Consider the following 23,525-nt stretch of genomic DNA (forward strand, 5'->3'; position numbering starts at 1 on the left):
CGAGAGGAACGAGCGAGCAACGGTCACAATATCCAAGCTATACATATAGCTTATATTGCCTTGCACATATTTCGTGTTCGTACCTAATTTTAAGCCATTTCGGACATCACATTGCACTGTACTATGTGGAAATAGTACTATTTATGTGAAACTATTCATAAACTGTAAACATTTGTCAGTAGGCAATAGGATAAAGACTTCCGGCTTCTCGGCCTGGTGCGAATATTTCAATGTCCCCATGTGCCAAACCGTTGGATTGTGACACAACTTTCCGCGTCCCTCGCTCGCCGTGCTCGCTCGAAAACTATAGTCTAACCTAAAACCAATCCATCCTGCGTTCATTATTCGATATGGTGGCGACTTATTTCAAATTTGGGAAAGTGTCGGATCGGTTGTGAGGTTGGACTAGATTTTTACGAGCGAGAGGAGCGAGCAAGCAACGGTCATAATTTCCAAGCTATACATATACCTTATATTGCCTTGCATATATTTCGTGTTATTACCTAATTTCGTCAACCATTTCGAACAACACATTGCACTGTACTATGTGGAAATAGTACTATTTATGTGAAACTATTCATAAACTGTAAACATTTGTCAGTAGGCAATAGGATAAATACTTCCGGCTCCTCGGGCTGGTGCGAATGTTTCAATGTCAGTATATGCCATACCGTTGGATTGTGACACACCTCTCCGCGTCCCTCGCTCGCCGTGATCGCTCGAAAGCTATAGTCTAACCTAAAACCAATCCATCTTGCGTTCATTATTCGATATGGTGGCGACTTATTTCAAATTTGGGAACGTGCCGTATCGGATGTGAGGTTGGACTAAATTTTTACGAGCGAGCGGAGCGAGCGAGCAACGATCACAATTTCCAAGCTATACATATACCTTATATTGCCTTGCACATATTTCGTGTTCGTACCTAATTTTCAGCCATTTCGGACATCACATTGCACTGTACTATGAGGAAATAGTACTACTTATGTGAAACTATAGGTAAACTGTAAACATTTGTCAGTAGGCAATAGGATAAATACTTCCGGCTCCTCGGGCTGGTGCGAATGTTTCAATTTCCGCATGTGCCAAACCGTTGGTTTGTGACACACCTTAAGGCGTCTCTCGCTCGCTGCGCTAGCTCGAAAACTATAGCCTAACCTAAAACCAATCCATCTTGCGTTCATTATTCGATATTGTGGCGACATATTTCGAATTTGCGAACGTGTCGAGTCGGTTGTGAGGTTGGACTACGTTTTTACGAGCGAGCGGAGCGAGCGAGCAACGATCACAATTTCCAAGCTATACATATACCTTATATTGCCTTGCATATATTTCGTGTTATTACCTAATTTTGTCAGCCATTTCTGACATCACATTGCACTTTACTATGTGCAAATAGTACTATTTATGTGAAACTATTGGTAAACTGTAAACATTTGTCAGTAGGCAATTCGATAAAGACTTCTGGCTCCTCGGGCTGGTGCGAATATTTCAATGTCCACATGTGCCAAACCGTTGGTTTGTGATATACCTTTACGCGTCGCTCGCTCGCTGCGCTCGCTCGAAAACTATAGCCTAACCTAAAACCAATCCATCTTGCGTTCATTATTCGATATGGTGGCGACATATTTCGAATTTGCGAACGTGTCGGATCGGTTGTGAGGTTGGACTAGATTTTTACGAGCGAGAGGAGCGAGCGAGCAACGGTCATAGTTTCCAAGCTATACATATACCTTATATTGCCTTGCATATATTTCGTGTTATTACCTAATTTTGTCAGCCATTTCGGACATCGCATTGCTCTGTTGTATGTGGAAATAGTACTATTTATGTGAAACTATAGGTAAACTGTAAACATTTGTCAGTGGGCAATAGGATAAATACTTCCGGCTCCTCGGGCTGATGCGGATATTTCAATGTCCGTATATGCCAAACCGTTGGTTTGTGACACACCTTTACGCGTCCCTCGCTCGCTGCGCTCGCACGAAAACTATAGCCTAACCTAAAACCAATCCATCTTGAGTTCATTATTCGATATGGTGGCGACTTATTTCAAATTTGGGAACGTGTCGTATCGGATGTGAGGTTGGACTAAATTTTTACGAGCGAGCGGAGCGAGCGAGCAACGATCACAATTTCCAAGCTACACATATACCTTATATTGCCTTGCATATATTTCGTGTTATTAACTAATTTTGTCAGCCATTTCGGACATCACATTGCTCTGTACTATGTGGAAATAGTACTATTTATGTGAAACTATTCATAAACTGTAAACATTTGTCAGTAGGCAATAGGATAAATACCTCCGGCTCCTCGGGCTGGTGCGAATGTTTCAATGTCCGTATATGCCAAACCGTTGGATTGTGACACACCTCTCCGCGTCCCTCGCTCGCCGTGATCGCTCGAAAGCTATAGTCTAACCTAAAACCAATCCATCTTGCGTTCATTATTCGATATGGTGGCGACTTATTTCAAATTTGGGAACGTGTCGGATCGGATGTAAGGATGGACTAAATATTTACGAGCGAGCGGAGCGTGCGAGCAACGATCACAATTTCCAAGCTACACATATACCTTATATTGCCTTGCATATATTTCGTGTTATTAACTAATTTTGTCAGCCATTTCGGACATCACATTGCTCTGTACTATGTGGAAATAGTACTATTTATGTGAAACTATTCATAAACTGTAAACATTTGTCAGTAGGCAATAGGATAAATACCTCCGGCTCCTCGGGCTGGTGCGAATGTTTCAATGACCGTATGTGCCAAACCGTTGGTTTGTGACACACATTTACGCGTCTCTCGCTCGCTGCGCTCGCTCGAAGACTATAGCCTAACCTGAAACCAATCCATCTTGCGTTCATTATTCGATATGGTGGCGACATATTTCGAATTTGCGAACGTGTCGTATCGGATGTGAGGTTGGACTAAATTTTAACGAGCGAGCGTAGCGAGCGAGCAACGGTCACAATTTCCAAGCTATACATATACCTTATATTGCCTTGCACATATTTCGTGTTCGTACCTAATTTTCAGCCATTTCGGATATCACATTGCACTGTACTATGAGGAAATAGTACTACTTATGTGAAACTATAGGTAAACTGTAAACATTTGTCAGTAGGCAATAGGATAAATACTTCCGGCTCCTCGGGCTGGTGCGAATGTTTCAATGTCCGTATATGCCAAACCGTTGGTTTGTGACACACCTTTAGGCGTCTCTCGCTCGCTGCGCTCGCTCGAAGACTATAGCCTAAAATAAAACCAAGCCCTGTTGCGTTAGTCATTCGACATGGAGGCGACATATTTCAAATTTGGGAACGTGTCGGATCGGATGTAAGGATGGACTAAATATTTACGAGCGAGCGGAGCGTGCGAGCAACGATTACAATTTCCAAGCTATACATATACCTTATATTGCCTTGCATGTAATTCGTGTTAGTACCTAATTTTGTCAGCCATTTCGGGCATCACATTGCACTGTACTATGAGGAAATAGTACTATTTATGTGAAACTATTGGTAAACTGTAAACATTTGTCAGTAGGCAATAGTATAAAGACTTTCGGCTCCTCGTGCTGGAGCGAACATTTCAATGTCCGCATGTGCCAAACCGTTGGTTTGTGACACACATTTACTCGACACTCGCTCGCCGTGCTCGCTAGAAAGCTATAGCCTAACCTAGAACGAATCCCTCTTGCGTTAGTCATTCGATATGGAGGAAACTAATTTCAAATTTGGGAACGTGTCGGATCGTATGTGAGGTTGGACTAAAATTTCACGAGCGAGCGGAGCGAGCGAGCAACGGTCACAATTTCCAAGCTATACATATACCTTATATTGCATTGCATATATTTCGTGTTATTACCTAATTTTGTCAGCCATTTCGGACATCACATTGCACTGTAGTATGTGGAAATAGTACTATTTATGTGAAACTATAGGTAAACTGTAAACATTTGTCAGTAGGCAATAGGATAAAGACTTCCGGCTCCTCGGGCTGGTGCGAATATTTCAATGTCACCATGTGCCAAACCGTTGGATTGTGACACAACTTTCCGCGTCCCTCGCTCGCCGTGCTCGCTCGAAAACTATAGTCTAACCTAAAACCAATCCATCTTGCGATCGTTATTCGGTATGGTGGCGACTTATTTCAAATTTGTGAACGTGTCGGATCGGTTGTGAGGTTGGACTAGATTTTTACGAGCGATAGGAGCGAGCGAGCAACGGTCATAATTTCCAAGCTATACATATACCTTATATTGCCTTGCATATATTTCGTGTTATTACCTAATTTCGTCAACCATTTCGAACAACACATTGCACTGTACTATGTGGAAATAGTACTATTTATGTGAAACTATTCATAAACTGTAAACATTTGTCAGTAGGCAATATGATAAATACTTCAGGCTCCTCGGGCTGGTGCGAATGTTTCAATGTCCGTATATGCCAAACCGTTGGATTGTGACACACCTCTCCGCGTCCCTCGCTCGCTGTGATCGCTCGAAAGCTATAGCCTAACCTAAAACCAATCCACCTTGCGTTCATTATTCGATATGGTGGCGACTTGTTTCAAATTTGGGAACGTGTCGTATCGGATGTGAGGTTGGTCTAAATTTTTACGAGCGACCGTAGCGAGCGAGCAACGAGCACAATTTCCAAGGTATACATATACCTTATATTGCCTTGCATATATTTCGTGTTCGTACCTAATTTTCAGCCATTTCGGACATCACATTGCACTGTACTATGAGGAAATAGTACTACTTATGTGAAACTACAGGTAAACTGTAAACATTTGTCAGTACGCAATAGGATAAACACTTCCGGCTCCTCGGGCTGGGGCGAACATTTCAATGTCCGTATATGCCAAACCGTTGGTTTGTGACACACCTTTAGGCGTCTCTCGCTCGCTGCGCTCGCTCGAAAACTATAGAATAACCTAAAACCAATCCATCTTGCGTTCATTATTCGATATGGTGGCGACATATTTCGAATTTGCGAACGTGTCGGATCGGTTGTGAGGTTGGACTACATTTTTACGAGCGAGCGGAGCGAGCGAGCAACGGTCACAATTTCCAAGCTGTACATATACCTTATATTGCCTTGCATGTAATTCGTGTTAGTACCTAATTTTGTCAGCCATTTCGGACATCACATTGCACTGTACTATGCGGAAATAGTACTATTTATGTGACACTATTGGTAAACTGTAAACATTTGTCAGTAGGCAATAGGATAAACACTTTCGGCTCCACGGGCTGGTGCGAAGATTTCAATGTCCGTATGTGTCAAACCGTTGGTTTGTGACACACATTTACTCGTCCCTCGCTCGCCGTGCTCGCTAGAAAGCTATAGCCTAACCTAGAACGAATCCCCCTTGCGTTAGTCATTCGATGTGGAGCAAACTAATTTCAAATTTGGGAACGTGTCGGATCGGATGTGAGGTTGGACTAAATTTTTACGAGCGAGCGGAGCGAGCGAGCAACGGTCACAATTTCCAAGCTATACATATGCCTTATATTGCCTTGCATATATTTCGTGTTCGTACCTAATTTTAAGCCATTTCGGACATCACATTGCACTGTACTATGAGGAAAGTGTACTACTTATGTGAAACTATAGGTAAACTGTAAACATTTGTCAGTAGGCAATAGGATAAATACTTCCGGCTCCTAGGGCTGGTGCGAATGTTTCAATGTCCGTATATGCCAAACCGTTGGTTTGTGACAAACCTTTAGGCGTCCCTCGCTCGCTGCGCTCGCTCGAAAACTATAGCCTAACCTAAAACCAATCCATCTTGCGTTCATTATTCGATATGGTGGCGACTTATTTCAAATTTGGGAACGTGTCGTATCGGATGTGAGGTTGGACTAAATATTTACGAGCGAGCGGAGCGTGCGAACAACGATCACAATTTCCAAGCTATACAAATACCTTATATTGCCTTGCATATATTTCGTGTTATTACCTAATTTCGTCAACCATTTCGAACAACACATTGCACTGTACTATGTGGAAATAGTACTATTTATGTGAAACTATTCATAAACTGTAAACATTTGTCCGTAGGCAATAGGATAAATACTTCCGGCTCCTCGGGCTGATGCGGATATTTCAATGTCCGTATGTGCCAAACCGTTGGTTTGTGACACACATTTACGCGTCTCTCGCTCGCTGCGCTCCCTCGAAAACTATAGCCTAACCTGAAACCAATCCATCTTGCGTTCATTATTCGATATGGCGGCGACATATTTCGAATTTGCGAACGTGTCGGATCGGTTGTGAGGTTGGACTAGATTTTTACGAGCGAGAGGAGCGAGCGAGCAACGGTCACAATTTCCAAGCTATACATATACCTTATATTGCCTTGCATATATTTCGTGTTATTACCTAATTTTGTCAGCCATTTCGGACATCACATTGCTCTGTAGTATGTGGAAATAGTACTATTTATGTGAAACTATAGGTAAACTGTAAACATTTGTCAGTAGGCAATAGGATAAATACTTCCGGCTCCTCGGGCTGGTGCGAATGTTTCAATGTCCGTATATGCCAAACCGTTGGTTTGTGACACACCTCTCCGCGTCCCTCGCTCGCTGTGATCGCTCGCAAACTATAGCCTAAACTAAAACCAAGCCCTGTTGCGTTAGTCATTCGACATGGAGGCGACATATTTCAAATTTGGGAACGTGTCGGATCGGATGTGAGGATGGACTAAATATTTACGAGCGAGCGGAGCGTGCGAGCAACGATTACAATTTCCAAGCTATACATATATCTTATATTGCCTTGCATATATTTCGTGTTATTACCTAATTTTGTCAGCCATTTCTGACATCACATTGCACTTTACTATGTGCAAATAGTACTATTTATGTGAAACTATTGGTAAACTGTAAACATTTGTCAGTAGGCAATTCGATAAAGACTTCTGGCTCCTCGGGCTGGTGCGAATATTTCAATGTCCGCATGTGCCAAACCGTTGGTTTGTGATATACCTTTACGCGTCCCTCGCTCGCTGCGCTCGCTCGAAAACTATAGCCTAACCTAAAACCAATCCATCTTGAGTTCATTATTCGATATGGTGGCGACTTATTTCAAATTTGGGAACGTGTCGTATCGGATGTGAGGTTGGACTAAATTTTTACGAGCGAGCGGAGCGAGCGAGCAACGATCACAATTTCCAAGCTATACATATACCTTATATTGCCTTGCATATATTTCGTGTTATTACCTAATATTGTCAGCCATTTCTGACATCACATTGCACTTTACTATGTGCAAATAGTACTATTTATGTGAAACTATTGGTAAACTGTAAACATTTGTCAGTAGGCAATTCGATAAAGACTTCTGGCTCCTCGGGCTGGTGCGAATATTTCAATGTCCGCATGTGCCAAACCGTTGGTTTGTGATATACCTTTACGCGTCCCTCGCTCGCTGCGCTCGCTCGAAAACTATAGCCTAACCTAAAACCAATCCATCTTGAGTTCATTATTCGATATGGTGGCGGCTTATTTCAAATTTGGGAACGTGTCGTATCGGATGTGAGGTTGGACTAAATTTTTACGAGCGAGCGGAGCGGGCGAGCAACGATCACAATTTCCAAGCTATACATATACCTTATATTGCCTTGCATATATTTCGTGTTATTACCTAATTTTGTCAGCCATTTCGGACATCACATTGCTCTGTAGTATGTGGAAATAGTACTATTTATGTGAAACTATTCATAAACTGTAAACATTTGTCAGTAGGCAATAGGATAAATACCTCCGGCTCCTCGGGCTGGTACGAATGTTTCAATGTCCGTATATGCCAAACCGTTGGATTGTGACACACCTCTCCGCGTCCCTCGCTCGCCGTGATCGTTCAATAGCTATAGTCTAACCTAAAACCAATCCATCTTGCGTTCATTATTCGATATGGTGGCGACTTATTTCAAATTTGGGAACGTGTCGTATCGGATGTGAGGTTGGACTAAATATTTACGAGCGAGCGGAGCGTGCGAGCAACGATCACAATTTCCAAGCTATACAAATACCTTATATTGCCTTGCATATATTTCGTGTTATTACCTAATTTTGTCAGCCATTTCGGACATCACATTGCTCTGTAGTATGTGGAAATAGTACTATTTATGTGAAACTATAGGTAAACTGTAAACATTTGTCAGTAGGCAATAGGATAAATACTTCCGGCTCCTCGGGCTGATGCGGATATTTCAATGTCCCCATCTGCCATACCGTTGGATTGTGACACACCTCTCCGCGACCCTCGCTCGCCGTGATCGCTCGAAAACTATAGCCTAACCTAAAACCAATCCATCTTGCGTTCATTATTCGATATGGTGGCGACTTATTTCAAATTTGGGAACGTGTCGTATCGGATGTGAGGTTGGACTAAATATTTACGAGCGAGCGGAGCGTGCGTGCAACGATCACAATTTCCAAGCTATACAAATACCTTAAATTGCCTTGCATATATTTCGTGTTATTACCTAATTTCGTCAACCATTTCGAACAACACATTGCACTGTACTATGTGGAAATAGTACTATTTATGTGAAACTATTCATAAACTGTAAACATTTGTCAGTAGGCAATAGGATAAATACCTCCGGCTCCTCGGGCTGGTGCGAATGTTTCAATGTCCGTATATGCCAGACCGTTGGATTGTGACACACCTCTCCGCGTCCCTCGCTCGCCGTGATCGCTCGAAAGCTATAGTCTAACCTAAAACCAATCCATCTTGCGTTCATTATTCGATATGGTGGCGACTTATTTCAAATTTGGGAACGTGTCGTATCGGATGTGAGGTTGGACTAAATATTTACGAGCGAGCGGAGCGTGCGAGCAACGATCACAATTTCCAAGCTATACAAATACCTTATATTGCCTTGCATATATTTCGTGTTATTACCTAATTTTGTCAGCCATTTCGGACATCACATTGCTCTGTAGTATGTGGAAATAGTACTTATTTATGTGAAACTATAGGTAAACTGTAAACATTTGTCAGTAGGCAATAGGATAAATACTTCCGGCTCCTCGGGCTGGTGCGAATGTTTCAATGTCCGTATATGCCAAACCGTTGTTTTGTGACACACCTTTAGGCGTCTCTCGCTCGCTGCGCTCGCTCGAAAACTATAGCCTAAACTAAAACCAAGCCCTGTTGCGTTAGTCATTCGACATGGAGGCGACATATTTCAATTTTGGGAACGTGTCGGATCGGATGAGAGGATGGACTAAATATTTACGAGCGAGCGGAGCGTGCGAGCAACGATTACAATTTCCAAGCTATACATATACCTTATATTGCCTTACATATATTTCGTGCTATTACCTAATTTTGTCAGCCATTTCTGACATCACATTGCACTTTACTATGTGCAAATAGTACTATTTATGTGAAACTATTGGTAAACTGTAAACATTTGTCAGTAGGCAATTCGATAAAGACTTCTGGCTCCTCGGGCTGGTGCGAATATTTCAATGTCCACATGTGCCAAACCGTTGGTTTGTGATATACCTTTACGCGTCGCTCGCTCGCTGCGCTCGCTCGAAAACTATAGCCTAACCTAAAACCAATCCATCTTGAGTTCATTATTCGATATGGTGGCGACTTATTTCAAATTTGGGAACGTGTCGTATCGGATGTGAGATTGGACTAAACTTTTACGAGCGAGCGGAGCGAGCGAGCAACGATCACAATTTCCAAACTATACATATACCTTATATTGCCTTGCATATATTTCGTGTTATTACCTAATTTTGTCAGCCATTTCGGACATCACATTGCTCTGTAGTATGTGGAAATAGTACTATTTATGTGAAACTATAGGTAAACTGTAAACATTTGTCAGTAGGCAATAGGATAAATAGTTCCGGCTCCTCGGGCTGATGCGGATATTTCAATGTCCGTATGTGCCAAACCTTTGGTTTGTGACACATATTTACGCGGCTCTCGCTCGCTGCTCTCGCTCGAAAACTATAGCCTAACCTAAAACCAATCCATCTTGCGTTCATTATTCGATATGGTGGCGACATATTTCAAATTTGGGAACGTGTCGTATCGGATGTGAGGTTGGACTAAATTTTTGCGAGCGAGCGGAGCGAGCGAGCAACGATCACAATTTCCAAGCTATACATATACCTTATATTGCCTTGCATATATTTCGTGTTATTACCTAATTTTGTCAGCCATTTCGGACATCACATTGCTCTGTAGTATGTGGAAATAGTACTATTTATGTGAAACTATAGGTAAACTGTAAACATTTGTCAGTAGGCAATAGGATAAATACTTCCGGCTCCTCGGGCTGATGCGTATATTTCTATGTCCGTATGTGCCAAACCGTTGGTTTGTGATACACCTTTACGCGTCCGTCGCTCGCTGCGCTCGCTCGAAAACGACAGCCTAACCTAAAACCAATACATCTTGAGTTCATTCTTGGATATGGTGGCGACTTATTTCAAATTTGGGAACGTGTCGTATCGGATGTGAGGTTGGACTAAATTTTTACGAGCGAGCGGAGCGAGCGAGCAACGATCACAATTTCCTAGCTATACATATACCTTATATTGCCTTGCATATATTTCGTGTTAGTACCTAATTTTGTCAGCCATTTCGGACATCACATTGCTCTGTAGTATGTGGAAATAGTACTATTTATGTGAAACTATTCATAAACTGTAAACATTTGTCATTGGGCAATAGGATAAATACTTCCGGCTCCTCGGGCTGATGCGTATATTTCTATGTCCGTATGTGCCAAACCGTTGTTTTGTGACACACCTTTAGGCGTCTCACGCTCGCTGCGCTCGCTCGAAAACTATAGCCTAACCTGAAACCAATCCATCTTGCGTTCATTATTCGATATGGTGGCGACATATTTCGAATTTGCGAACGTGTCGGATCGGTTGTGAGGTTGGACTAGATTTTTACGAGCGAGAGGAACGAGCGAGCAACGGTCACAATATCCAAGCTATACATATAGCTTATATTGCCTTGCACATATTTCGTGTTCGTACCTAATTTTAAGCCATTTCGGACATCACATTGCACTGTACTATGTGGAAATAGTACTATTTATGTGAAACTATTCATAAACTGTAAACATTTGTCAGTAGGCAATAGGATAAAGACTTCCGGCTTCTCGGCCTGGTGCGAATATTTCAATGTCCCCATGTGCCAAACCGTTGGATTGTGACACAACTTTCCGCGTCCCTCGCTCGCCGTGCTCGCTCGAAAACTATAGTCTAACCTAAAACCAATCCATCCTGCGTTCATTATTCGATATGGTGGCGACTTATTTCAAATTTGGGAAAGTGTCGGATCGGTTGTGAGGTTGGACTAGATTTTTACGAGCGAGAGGAGCGAGCAAGCAACGGTCATAATTTCCAAGCTATACATATACCTTATATTGCCTTGCATATATTTCGTGTTATTACCTAATTTCGTCAACCATTTCGAACAACACATTGCACTGTACTATGTGGAAATAGTACTATTTATGTGAAACTATTCATAAACTGTAAACATTTGTCAGTAGGCAATAGGATAAATACTTCCGGCTCCTCGGGCTGGTGCGAATGTTTCAATGTCAGTATATGCCATACCGTTGGATTGTGACACACCTCTCCGCGTCCCTCGCTCGCCGTGATCGCTCGAAAGCTATAGTCTAACCTAAAACCAATCCATCTTGCGTTCATTATTCGATATGGTGGCGACTTATTTCAAATTTGGGAACGTGCCGTATCGGATGTGAGGTTGGACTAAATTTTTACGAGCGAGCGGAGCGAGCGAGCAACGATCACAATTTCCAAGCTATACATATACCTTATATTGCCTTGCACATATTTCGTGTTCGTACCTAATTTTCAGCCATTTCGGACATCGCATTGCACTGTACTATGAGGAAATAGTACTACTTATGTGAAACTATAGGTAAACTGTAAACATTTGTCAGTAGGCAATAGGATAAATACTTCCGGCTCCTCGGGCTGGTGCGAATGTTTCAATTTCAGCATGTGCCAAACCGTTGGTTTGTGACACACCTTAAGGCGTCTCTCGCTCGCTGCGCTAGCTCGAAAACTATAGCCTAACCTAAAACCAATCCATCTTGCGTTCATTATTCGATATTGTGGCGACATATTTCGAATTTGCGAACGTGTCGAGTCGGTTGTGAGGTTGGACTACGTTTTTACGAGCGAGCGGAGCGAGCGAGCAACGATCACAATTTCCAAGCTATACATATACCTTATATTGCCTTGCATATATTTCGTGTTATTACCTAATTTTGTCAGCCATTTCTGACATCACATTGCACTTTACTATGTGCAAATAGTACTATTTATGTGAAACTATTCATAAACTGTAAACATTTGTCAGTAGACAATAGGACAATGACTTTCGGCTCCTCGGGCTGGTGCGAACATTTCAATGTTCGTATGAGACAAACCGTTGGTTTGTGACACACATTTACTCGTCCCTCGCTCGCCGTGCTCGCTAGAAAGCTATAGCCAAACCTAGAACGAATCCCTCTTGTGTTAGTCATTCGATATGGAGGAAACTAATTTCAAATTTGGGAACGTGTCGGATCGGATGTGAGGTTGGACTAAATTTTTGCGAGCGAGCGGAGCGAGCGAGCAACGGTCACAATTTCCAAGCTATACATATACCTTATATTGCCTTGCATATATTTCGTGTTATTACCTAATTTCGTCAACCATTTCGAACAACACATTGCACTGTACTATGTGGAAATAGTACTATTTATGTGAAACTATTCATAAACTGTAAACATTTGTCAGTAGGCAATAGGATAAAGACTTCTGGCTCCTCGGACTGGTGCGAATATTTCAATGTCCGCATGTGCCAAACCGTTGGTTTGTGATACACCTTTACGCGTCCCTCGCTCGCTGCGCTCGCTCGAAAACTATAGCCTAACCTAAAACCAATCCATCTTGCGTTCATTATTCGATATGGTGGCGACATATTTCGAATTTGCGAACGTGTCGGATCGGTTGTGAGGTTGGACTAGATTTTTACGAGCGAGAGGAGCGAGCGAGCAACGGTCATAGTTTCCAAGCTATACATATACCTTATATTGCCTTGCATATATTTCGTGTTATTACCTAATTTTGTCAGCCATTTCGGACATCGCATTGCTCTGTTGTATGTGGAAATAGTACTATTTATGTGAAACTATAGGTAAACTGTAAACATTTGTCAGTGGGCAATAGGATAGACAATTCCGGCTCCTCGGGCTGGTGCGAATATTTCAATGTCCGTATGTGCCAAACCGTTGATTTGTGACACACCTTTACCCGTCTCTCGCTCGCTGCGCTCGCTTGGAAGCTATAGCCTAACCTAAAACCAATCCATCTTGCGTTCATTATTCGATATGGTGGCGACATATTTCGAATTTGCGACCGTGTCGGATCGGTTGTGATTTTGGACTAGATTTTTACGGGCGAGCGGAGCGAGCGAGCCACGGTCACAATTTCCAAGCTATACATATACTTAATATTGCCTTGCATATATTTCGTGTTATTACCTAATTTTGTCAGCCATTTCGGACATCACATTGCACTGTAGTATGTGGAAACAGTACTATTTATGTAAAACTATAGGTAAACTGTAAACATTTGTCAGTAGGCAATAGGATAAAGACTTCCGGCTCCTCGGTCTGGTGCGAATATTTCAATGTCCGTATGTGCCAAACCGATGGTTTGTGACACACCTTTACGCGTCTCACGCTCGCTGCGGTCGCTCGAAAACTATAGCCTATCCTAAAACCAATCCATCTTGCGATTATTATTCGATATGATGGCGACATATTTCGAATTTGCGAACGTGTCGGATCGGTTGTGAGGTTGGACTAGATTTTTACGAGCGAGCGAGCCACGGTCACAATTTCCAAGCTATACATATACCTTATATTTCCTTGCATATATTTCGTGCTATTACCTAATTTTGTCAGCCATTTCGGACATCACATTGCACTGTAGTATGTGGAAATAGTACTATTTATGTGAAACTATAGGTAAACTGTAAACATTTGTCAGTAGGCAATAGGATAAATACTTTCGGCTTCTCGGGCTGGTGGGAATATTTCAATGTCCGTATGTGCCAAACCGTTGGTTTGTGACACACCTTTACGCGTCTCACGCTCGCTGCGGTCGCTCGAAAACTATAGCCTAACCTAAAACCAATCCTTCTTGCGTTCTTTATTCGATATCGTGGCGACATATTTCGAATTTGCGAACGTGTCGGATCGGTTGTGAGGTTGGACTAGATTTTTACGAGCGAGCGGATCGAGCGAACAACGGTCACAATTTCCAAGCTATACATATACCTTATATTGCCTTGCACATATTTCGTGTTAGTACCTAATTTTGTCAGCCATTTCGGACATCACATTGCACTGTACTATGAGGAAATAGTACTATTTATGTGAAACTATAGGTAAACTGTAAACATTTGTCAGTAGGCAATAGGATAAAGACTTCCGGCTCCTCGGGCTGGTTCGAATATTTCAATGTCCGTATGTGCCAAACCGTTGGTTTGTGACTCACCATTACTCGTCTCTCGCTCGCTGCGCTCGCTCGAAAGCTATAGCCCTACCTACAACCAATCCATCTTGCGTTCATTATTCGTTTTGGTGGCGACATATTTCGAATTTGCGAACGTGTCGGATCGGTTGTGAGGTTGGACTAGATTTTTATGAGCGAGCGAGCCACGGTCACAATTTCCAAGCTATACATATACCTTATATTGCCTTGCATATATTTCGTGTTATTACCTAATTTTGTCAGCCATTTCGGACATGACATTGCACTGTAGTATGTGGAAATAGTTCTATTTATGTGAAACTATAGGTAAACTGTAAACATTTGTCAGTAGGCAATAGGATAAAGACTTCCGTCTCCTCGGGCTGGTGCGAATATTTCAATCTCCGTATGTGCCAAACCGTTGGTTTGTGACACACCATTACGCGTCTCGCGCTCGCTGCGGTCGCTCGAAAACTATAGCCTAACCTAAAACCAATCCTTCCTGCGTTCATTATTCGATATGGTGGCGACATATTTCGTATTTGCGAACGTGTCGGATCGGTTGTGAGGTTGGACTAAATTTTTACGAGCGAGCGGAGCGAGCGAGCAACGGTCACAATTTCCAAGCTGTACATATACCTTATATTGCCTTGCATGTATTTCGTGTTAGTACCTAATTTTGTCAGCCATTTCGGACATCACATTGCACTGTACTATGAGGAAATAGTACTATTTATGTGATACTATTGGTAAACTGTAAACATTTGTCAGTAGGCAATAGGATAAAGACTTCCGGCTCCTCGGGCTGGTGCGAATATTTCAATGTCCGTATGTGCCAAACCGTTGGTTTGTGACACACCATTACGCGTCTCTCGCTCGCTGCGCTCGCTCGAAAGCTATAGCCCTACCTACAACCAATCCATCCTGCGTTCATTATTCGATATGGTGGCGACATATTTCGAATTTGCGAACGTGTCGGATCGGTTGTGAGGTTGGACTAGATTTTTACGAGCGAGCGAGCCACGGTCACAATTTCCAAGCTATACATATACCTTATATTGCCTTGCATATATTTCGTGCTATTACCTAATTTTGTCAGCCATTTCGGACATCACATTGCACTGTAGTATGTGGAAATAGTACTATTTATGTGAAACTATAGGTAAACTGTAAACATTTGTCAGTAGGCAATAGGATAAATACTTTCGGCTTCTCGGGCTGGTGGGAATATTTCAATGTCCGTATGTGCCAAACCGTTGGTTTGTGACACACCTTTACGCGTCTCACGCTCGCTGCGGTCGCTCGAAAACTATAGCCTAACCTAAAACCAATCCTTCTTGCGTTCTTTATTCGATATCGTGGCGACATATTTCGAATTTGCGAACGTGTCGGATCGGTTGTGAGGTTGGACTAGATTTTTACGAGCGAGCGGATCGAGCGAGCAACGGTCACAATTTCCAAGCTATACATATACCTTATATTGCCTTGCACATATTTCGTGTTAGTACCTCATTTTGTCAGCCATTTCGGACATCACATTGCACTGTACTATGAGGAAATAGTACTATTTATGTGAAACTATAGGTAAACTGTAAACATTTGTCAGTAGGCAATAGGATAAAGACTTCCGGCTCCTCGGACTGGTTCGAATATTTCAATGTCCGTATGTGCCAAACCGTTGGTTTGTGACTCACCATTACTCGTCTCTCGCTCGCTGCGCTCGCTCGAAAGCTATAGCCCTACCTACAACCAATCCATCTTGCGTTCATTATTCGTTATGGAGGCGACATAATTCGAATTTGCGAACGTGTCGGATCGGTTGTGAGGTTGGACTAGATTTTTACGAGCGAGCGAGCCACGGTCACAATTTCCAAGCTATACATATACCTTATATTGCCTTGCATATATTTCGTGTTATTACCTAATTTTGTCAGCCATTTCGGACATCACATTGCACTGTAGTATGTGGAAATAGTTCTATTTATGTGAAACTATAGGTAAACTGTAAACATTTGTCAGTAGGCAATAGGATAAAGACTTCCGTCTCCTCGGGCTGGTGCGAATATTTCAATCTCCGTATGTGCCAAACCGTTGGTTTGTGACACACCATTACGCGTCTCGCGCTCGCTGCGGTCGCTCGAAAACTATAGCCTAACCTAAAACCAATCCTTCTTGCGTTCATTATTCGATATGGTGGCGACATATTTCGTATTTGCGAACGTGTCGGATCGGTTGTGAGGTTGGACTAAATTTTTACGAGCGAGCGGAGCGAGCGAGCAACGGTCACAATTTCCAAGCTGTACATATACCTTATATTGCCTTGCATGTATTTCGTGTTAGTACCTAATTTTGTCAGCCATTTCGGACATCACATTGCACTGTACTATGAGGAAATAGTACTATTTATGTGATACTATTGGTAAACTGTAAACATTTGTCAGTAGGCAATAGGATAAAGACTTCCGGCTCCTCGGGCTGGTGCGAATATTTCAATGTCCGTATGTGCCAAACCGTTGGTTTGTGACACACCATTACGCGTCTCTCGCTCGCTGCGCTCGCTCGAAAGCTATAGCCCTACCTACAACCAATCCATCCTGCGTTCATTATTCGATATGGTGGCGACATATTTCGAATTTGCGAACGTGTCGGATCGGTTGTGAGGTTGGACTAGATTTTTACGAGCGAGCGAGCCACGGTCACAATTTCCAAGCTATACATATACCTTATATTGCCTTGCATATATTTCGTGCTATTACCTAATTTTGTCAGCCATTTCGGACATCACATTGCACTGTAGTATGTGGAAATAGTACTATTTATGTGAAACTATTCATAAACTGTAAACATTTGTCAGTAGGCAATAGGATAAATACTTTCGGCTCCTCGGGCTGGTGCGAATATTTCAATGTCCCCATGTGCCAAACCGATGGTTTGTGACACACCTTTACGCGTCTCACGCTCGCTGCGGACGCTCGAAAACTATAGCCTAACCTAAAACCAATCCATCTTGTGCTCATTATTCGATATGGTAGCGACATATTTCGAAAATGCGAACGTGTCGGATCGGTTGTGAGGTTGGACTAGATTTTTACGAGCGAGCGAGCCACGGTCACAATTTCCAAGCTATACATATACCTTATATTGCCTTGCATATATTTCGTGCTATTACCTAATTTTGTCAGCCATTTCGGACATCACATTGCACTGTAGTATGTGGAAATAGTTCTATTTATGTGAAACTATAGGTAAACTGTAAACATTTGTCAGTAGGCAATAGGATAAAGACTTCCGTCTCCTCGGGCTGGTGCGAATATTTCAATCTCCGTATGTGCCAAACCGTTGGTTTGTGACAAACCTTTACGCGTCCCTCGCTCGCTGCGCTCGCTCGAAAACTATAGCCTAACCTAAAACCAATCCATCTTGCGTTCCTTATTCGATATGGTGGCGACATATTTCGAATTTGCGAACGTGTCGGATAGCTTATGAGGTTGGACTAGATTTTTACGAGCGAGCGGAGCGAGCGAGCAACGGTGACAATTTCCAAGCTATACATATATCTTATATTGCCTTGCATATGTTTCGTGTTGTTACCTAATTTTGTCAGCCATTTCTGACATCACATTGCACTGTAGTATGTGGAAATAGTACTGTTTATGTGAAAATATTCATAAACTGTAAACATTTGTCAGTAGGCAATAGGATAAAGACTTCCGGCTCCTTGGGCTGGTGCGAATATTTCAATGTCCGTATATGCCAAACCGTTGGTTTGTGACCCACCTTTACGCGTCTCACGCTCGCTACGCTCGCTCGAAAGCTATAGCCTAACCTAAAACCAATCCATCTTGCGTTCATTATTTGATATGGCGGCGACATATTTCGAATTTGCGAACGTGTCGGATCGGTTGTGAGGTTGGACTAGAATTTTACGAGCGAGCGGAGCGAGCGAGCAACGATCACAATTTCCAAGCTATACATATACCTTATATTGCCTTGCATGTATTTCGTGTTAGTACCTAATTTTGTCAGCCATTTCGGACATCACATTGCACTGTACTATGAGGAAATAGTACTATTTATGTGATACTATTGGTAAACTGTAAACATTTGTCAGTAGGCAATAGGATAAAGACTTCCGGCTCCTCGGGCTGGTGCGAATATTTCAATGTCCGTATGTGCCAAACCGTTGGTTTGTGACACACCATTACGCGTCTCTCGCTCGCTGCGCTCGCTCGAAAGCTATAGCCCTACCTACAACCAATCCATCCTGCGTTCATTATTCGATATGGTGGCGACATATTTCGAATTTGCGAACGTGTCGGATCGGTTGTGAGGTTGGACTAGATTTTTACGAGCGAGCGAGCCACGGTCACAATTTCCAAGCTATACATATACCTTATATTGCCTTGCATATATTTCGTGCTATTACCTAATTTTGTCAGCCATTTCGGACATCACATTGCACTGTAGTATGTGGAAATAGTACTATTTATGTGAAACTATAGGTAAACTGTAAACATTTGTCAGTAGGCAATAGGATAAATACTTTCGGCTCCTCGGGCTGGTGCGAATATTTCAATGTCCCCATGTGCCAAACCGATGGTTTGTGACACACCTTTACGCGTCTCACGCTCGCTGCGGACGCTCGAAAACTATAGCCTAACCTAAAACCAATCCATCTTGTGCTCATTATTCGATATGGTAGCGACATATTTCGAAAATGCGAACGTGTCGGATCGGTTGTGAGGTTGGACTAGATTTTTACGAGCGAGCGAGCCACGGTCACAATTTCCAAGCTATACATATACCTTATATTGCCTTGCATATATTTCGTGCTATTACCTAATTTTGTCAGCCATTTCGGACATCACATTGCACTGTACTATGTGGAAATAGTACTATTTATGTGAAACTATAGGTAATCTGTAAACATTTGTCAGTAGGCAATAGGATAAAGACTTCCGGCTCCTCGGGCTGGTTCGAATATTTCAATGTCCGTATGTGCCAAACCGTTGGTTTGTGACACACCATTACTCGTCTCTCGCTCGCTGCGCTCGCTCGAAAGCTATAGCCCTACCTACAACCAATCCATCTTGCGTTCATTATTCGATATGGTGGCGACATATTTCGAATTTGCGAACGTGTCGGATCGGTTGTGAGGTTGGACTAGATTTTTACGAGCGAGCGAGCCACGGTCACAATTTCCAAGCTATACATATACCTTATATTGCCTTGCATATATTTCGTGTTATTACCTAATTTTGTCAGCCATTTCGGACATCACATTGCACTGTAGTATGTGGAAATAGTTCTATTTATGTGAAACTATAGGTAAACTGTAAACATTTGTCAGTAGGCAATAGGATAAAGACTTCCGTCTCCTCGGGCTGGTGCGAATATTTCAATCTCCGTATGTGCCAAACCGTTGGTTTGTGACACACCATTACGCGTCTCACGCTCGCTGCGGTCGCTCGAAAACTATAGTCTAACCTAAAACCAATCCTTCTTGCGTTCATTATTCGATATGGTGGCGACATATTTCGTATTTGCGAACGTGTCGGATCGGTTGTGAGGTTGGACTAAATTTTTACGAGCGAGCGGAGCGAGCGAGCAACGGTCACAATTTCCAAGCTGTACATATACCTTATATTGCCTTGCATGTATTTCGTGTTAGTACCTAATTTGGTCAGCCATTTCGGACATCACATTGCACTGTACTATGAGGAAATAGTACTATTTATGTGATACTATTGGTAAACTGTAAACATTTGTCAGTAGGCAATAGGATAAAGACTTCCGGCTCCTCGGGCTGGTGCGAATATTTCAATGTCCGTATGTGCCAAACCGTTGGTTTGTGACACACCATTACGCGTCTCTCGCTCGCTGCGCTCGCTCGAAAGCTATAGCCCTACCTACAACCAATCCATCTTGCGTTCATTATTCGACATGGTGGCGACATATTTCGAATTTGCGAACGTGTCGGATCGGTTGTGAGGTTGGACTAGATTTTTACGAGCGAGCGAGCCACGGTCACAATTTCCAAGCTATACATATACCTTATATTGCCTTGCACATATTTCGTGTTAGTACCTAATTTTGTCAGCCATTTCGGACATCACATTGCACTGTACTATGAGGAAATAGTACTATTTATGTGAAACTATAGGTAAACTGTAAACATTTGTCAGTAGGCAATAGGATAAATACTTTCGGCTCCTCGGGCTGGTGCGAATATTTCAATGTCCCCATGTGCCAAACCGATGGTTTGTGACATACCTTTACGCGTCTCACGCTCGCTGCGGACGCTCGAAAACTATAGCCTAACCTAAAACCAATCCATCTTGTGCTCATTATTCGATATGGTAGCGACATATTTCGAATATGCGAACGTGTCGGATCGGTTGTGAGGTTGGACTAGATTTTTACGAGCGAGCGAGCCACGGTCACAATTTCCAAGCTATACATATACCTTATATTGAATTGCATATATTTCGTGCTATTACCTAATTTTGTCAGCCATTTCGGACATCACATTGCACTGTAGTATGTGGAAATAGTACTATTTATGTGAAACTATAGGTAAACTGTAAACATTTGTCAGTAGGCAATAGGATAAATACTTTCGGCTCCTCGGGCTGGTGCGGATATTTCAATGTCCCCATGTGCCAAACCGTTGGTTTGTGACACACCTTTACGCGTCTCACGCTCGCTGCGGTCGCTCGAAAACTACAGCCTAACCCAAAACCAATCCTTCTTGCGTTCATTATTCGATATGGTGGCGACATATTTTGAATTTGCGAACGTGTCGGATCGGTTGTGAGGTTGGACTAGATTTTTACGAGCGAGCGGATCGAGCGAGCAACGGTCACAATTTCCAAGCTATACATATACCTTATATTGCCTTGCACATATTTCCTGTTAGTACCTAATTTTGTCAGCCATTTCGGACATCACATTGCACTGTACTATGAGGAAATAGTACTATTTATGTGAAACTATAGGTAAACTGTAAACATTTGTCAGTAGGCAATAGGATAAAGACTTCCGGCTCCTCGGGCTGGTGGGAATATTTCAATGTCCGTGTGTGCCAAACCGTTGGTTTGTGACACACCATTACGCGTCTCACGCTCGCCGCGGTCGCTCGAAAACTGTAGCCTAACCTAAAACCAATCCTTCTTGCGTTCATTATTCGATATGGTGGCGACATATTTCGAATTTGCGAACGTGTCGGATCGGTTGTGAGGTTGGACTAGATTTTTACGAGCGAGCGGAGCGAGCGAGCAACGGTCACAATTTCCAAGCTGTACATATACCTTATATTGCCTTGCATATATTTCGTGTTATTACCTAATTTTGTCAGCCATTTCGGACATCACATTGCACTGTACTATGAGGAAATAGTACTATTTATGTGAAACTATAGGTAAACTGTAAACATTTGTCAGTAGGCAATAGGATAAAGACTTCCGGCTCCTCGGGCTGGTTCGAATATTTCAATGTCCGTATGTGCCAAACCGTTGGTTTGTGACACACCATTACTCGTCTCTCGCTCGCTGCGCTCGCACGAAAGCTATAGCCCTACCTACAACCAATCCATCTTGCGTTCATTATTCGATATGGTGGCGACATATTTCGAATTTGCGAACGTGTCGGATCGGTTGTGAGGTTGGACTAGATTTTTACGAGCGAGCGAGCCACGGTCACAATTTCCAAGCTATACATATACCTTATATTGCCTTGCATATATTTCGTGCTATTACCTAATTTTGTCAGCCATTTCGGACATCACATTGCACTGTAGTATGTGGAAATAGTACTATTTATGTGAAACTATAGGTAAACTGTAAACATTTGTCAGTAGGCAATAGGATAAATACTTTCGGCTCCTCGGGCTGGTGCGGATATTTCAATGTCCCCATGTGCCAAACCGATGGTTTGTGACACACCATTACGCGTCTCTCGCTCGCTGCGCTCGCTCGAAAGCTATAGCCCTACCTACAACCAATCCATCTTGCGTTCATTATTCGATATGGTGGCGACATATTTCGAATTTGCGAACGTGTCGGATCGGTTGTGAGGTTGGACTAGATTTTTACGAGCGAGCGAGCAACGGTCACAATTTCCAAGCTATACATACACCTTATATTGCCTTGCATATATTTCGTGTTATTACCTAATTTTGTCAGCCATTTCGGACAACCATTGCACTGTACTATGAGGAAATAGTACTATTTATGTGAAACTATAGGTAAACTGTAAACATTTGTCAGTAGGCAATAGGATAAAGACTTCCGGCTCCTCGGGCTGGTGCGAATATTTCAATGTCCGTATGTGCCAAACCGTTGGTTTGTAACACACCATTACGCGTCTCTCGCTCGCTGCGCTCGCTCGAAAGCTATAGCCCTACCTACAACCAATCCATCTTGCGTTCATTATTCGATATGGTGGCGACATATTTCGAATTTGCGAACGTGTCGGATCGGTTGTGAGGTTGGACTAGATTTTTACGAGCGAGCGAGCAACGGTCACAATTTCCAAGCTATACATACACCTTATATTGCCTTGCATATATTTCGTGTTATTACCTAATGTTGTCAGCCATTTCGGACAACACATTGCACTGTACTATGAGGAAATAGTACTATTTATGTGAAACTATAGGTAAACTGTAAACATTTGTCAGTAGGCAATAGGATAAAGACTTCCGGCTCCTCGGGCTGGTGCGAATATTTCAATGTCCGTATGTGCCAAACCGTTGGTTTGTGACACACCATTACGCGTCTCACGCTCGCCGCGGTCGCTCGAAAACTGTAGCCTAACCTAAAACCAATCCTTCTTGCGTTCATTATTCGATATGGTGGCGACATATTTCGAATTTGCGAACGTGTCGGATCGGTTGTGAGGTTGGACTAGATTTTTACGAGCGAGCGGAGCGAGCGAGCAACGGTCACAATTTC

The 23,525-nt window shown here is 42.7% G+C and overlaps 1 long non-coding RNA gene across 6 annotated transcripts in view; it reads right to left on the bottom strand.

Annotated features, from left to right (window-relative positions):
- LOC126927538 (uncharacterized) overlaps nt 1-19,965 on the bottom strand; it is a 183,198-nt gene extending 163,233 nt beyond the window's left edge. For 2 of the 6 annotated variants that reach the window (XR_007715578.1, XR_007715579.1), the window contains exon 1: nt 19,824-19,965. This is a non-coding gene — a long non-coding RNA (uncharacterized LOC126927538). Of the gene's footprint in view, nt 1-16,492; nt 16,635-17,740; nt 17,962-19,823 lie in introns of those variants that run through there. The other 4 variants (XR_007715574.1, XR_007715575.1, XR_007715576.1 and 1 more) reach the window with 2 other exon arrangements.
- Nucleotides 19,966-23,525: the final 3,560 nt, after the last annotated feature.

This window comes from Bombus affinis, unplaced genomic scaffold (assembly GCF_024516045.1).
Source record: "Bombus affinis isolate iyBomAffi1 unplaced genomic scaffold, iyBomAffi1.2 ctg00000131.1, whole genome shotgun sequence".
NCBI classification, from domain to species: Eukaryota; Metazoa; Arthropoda; class Insecta; order Hymenoptera; family Apidae; genus Bombus; species Bombus affinis.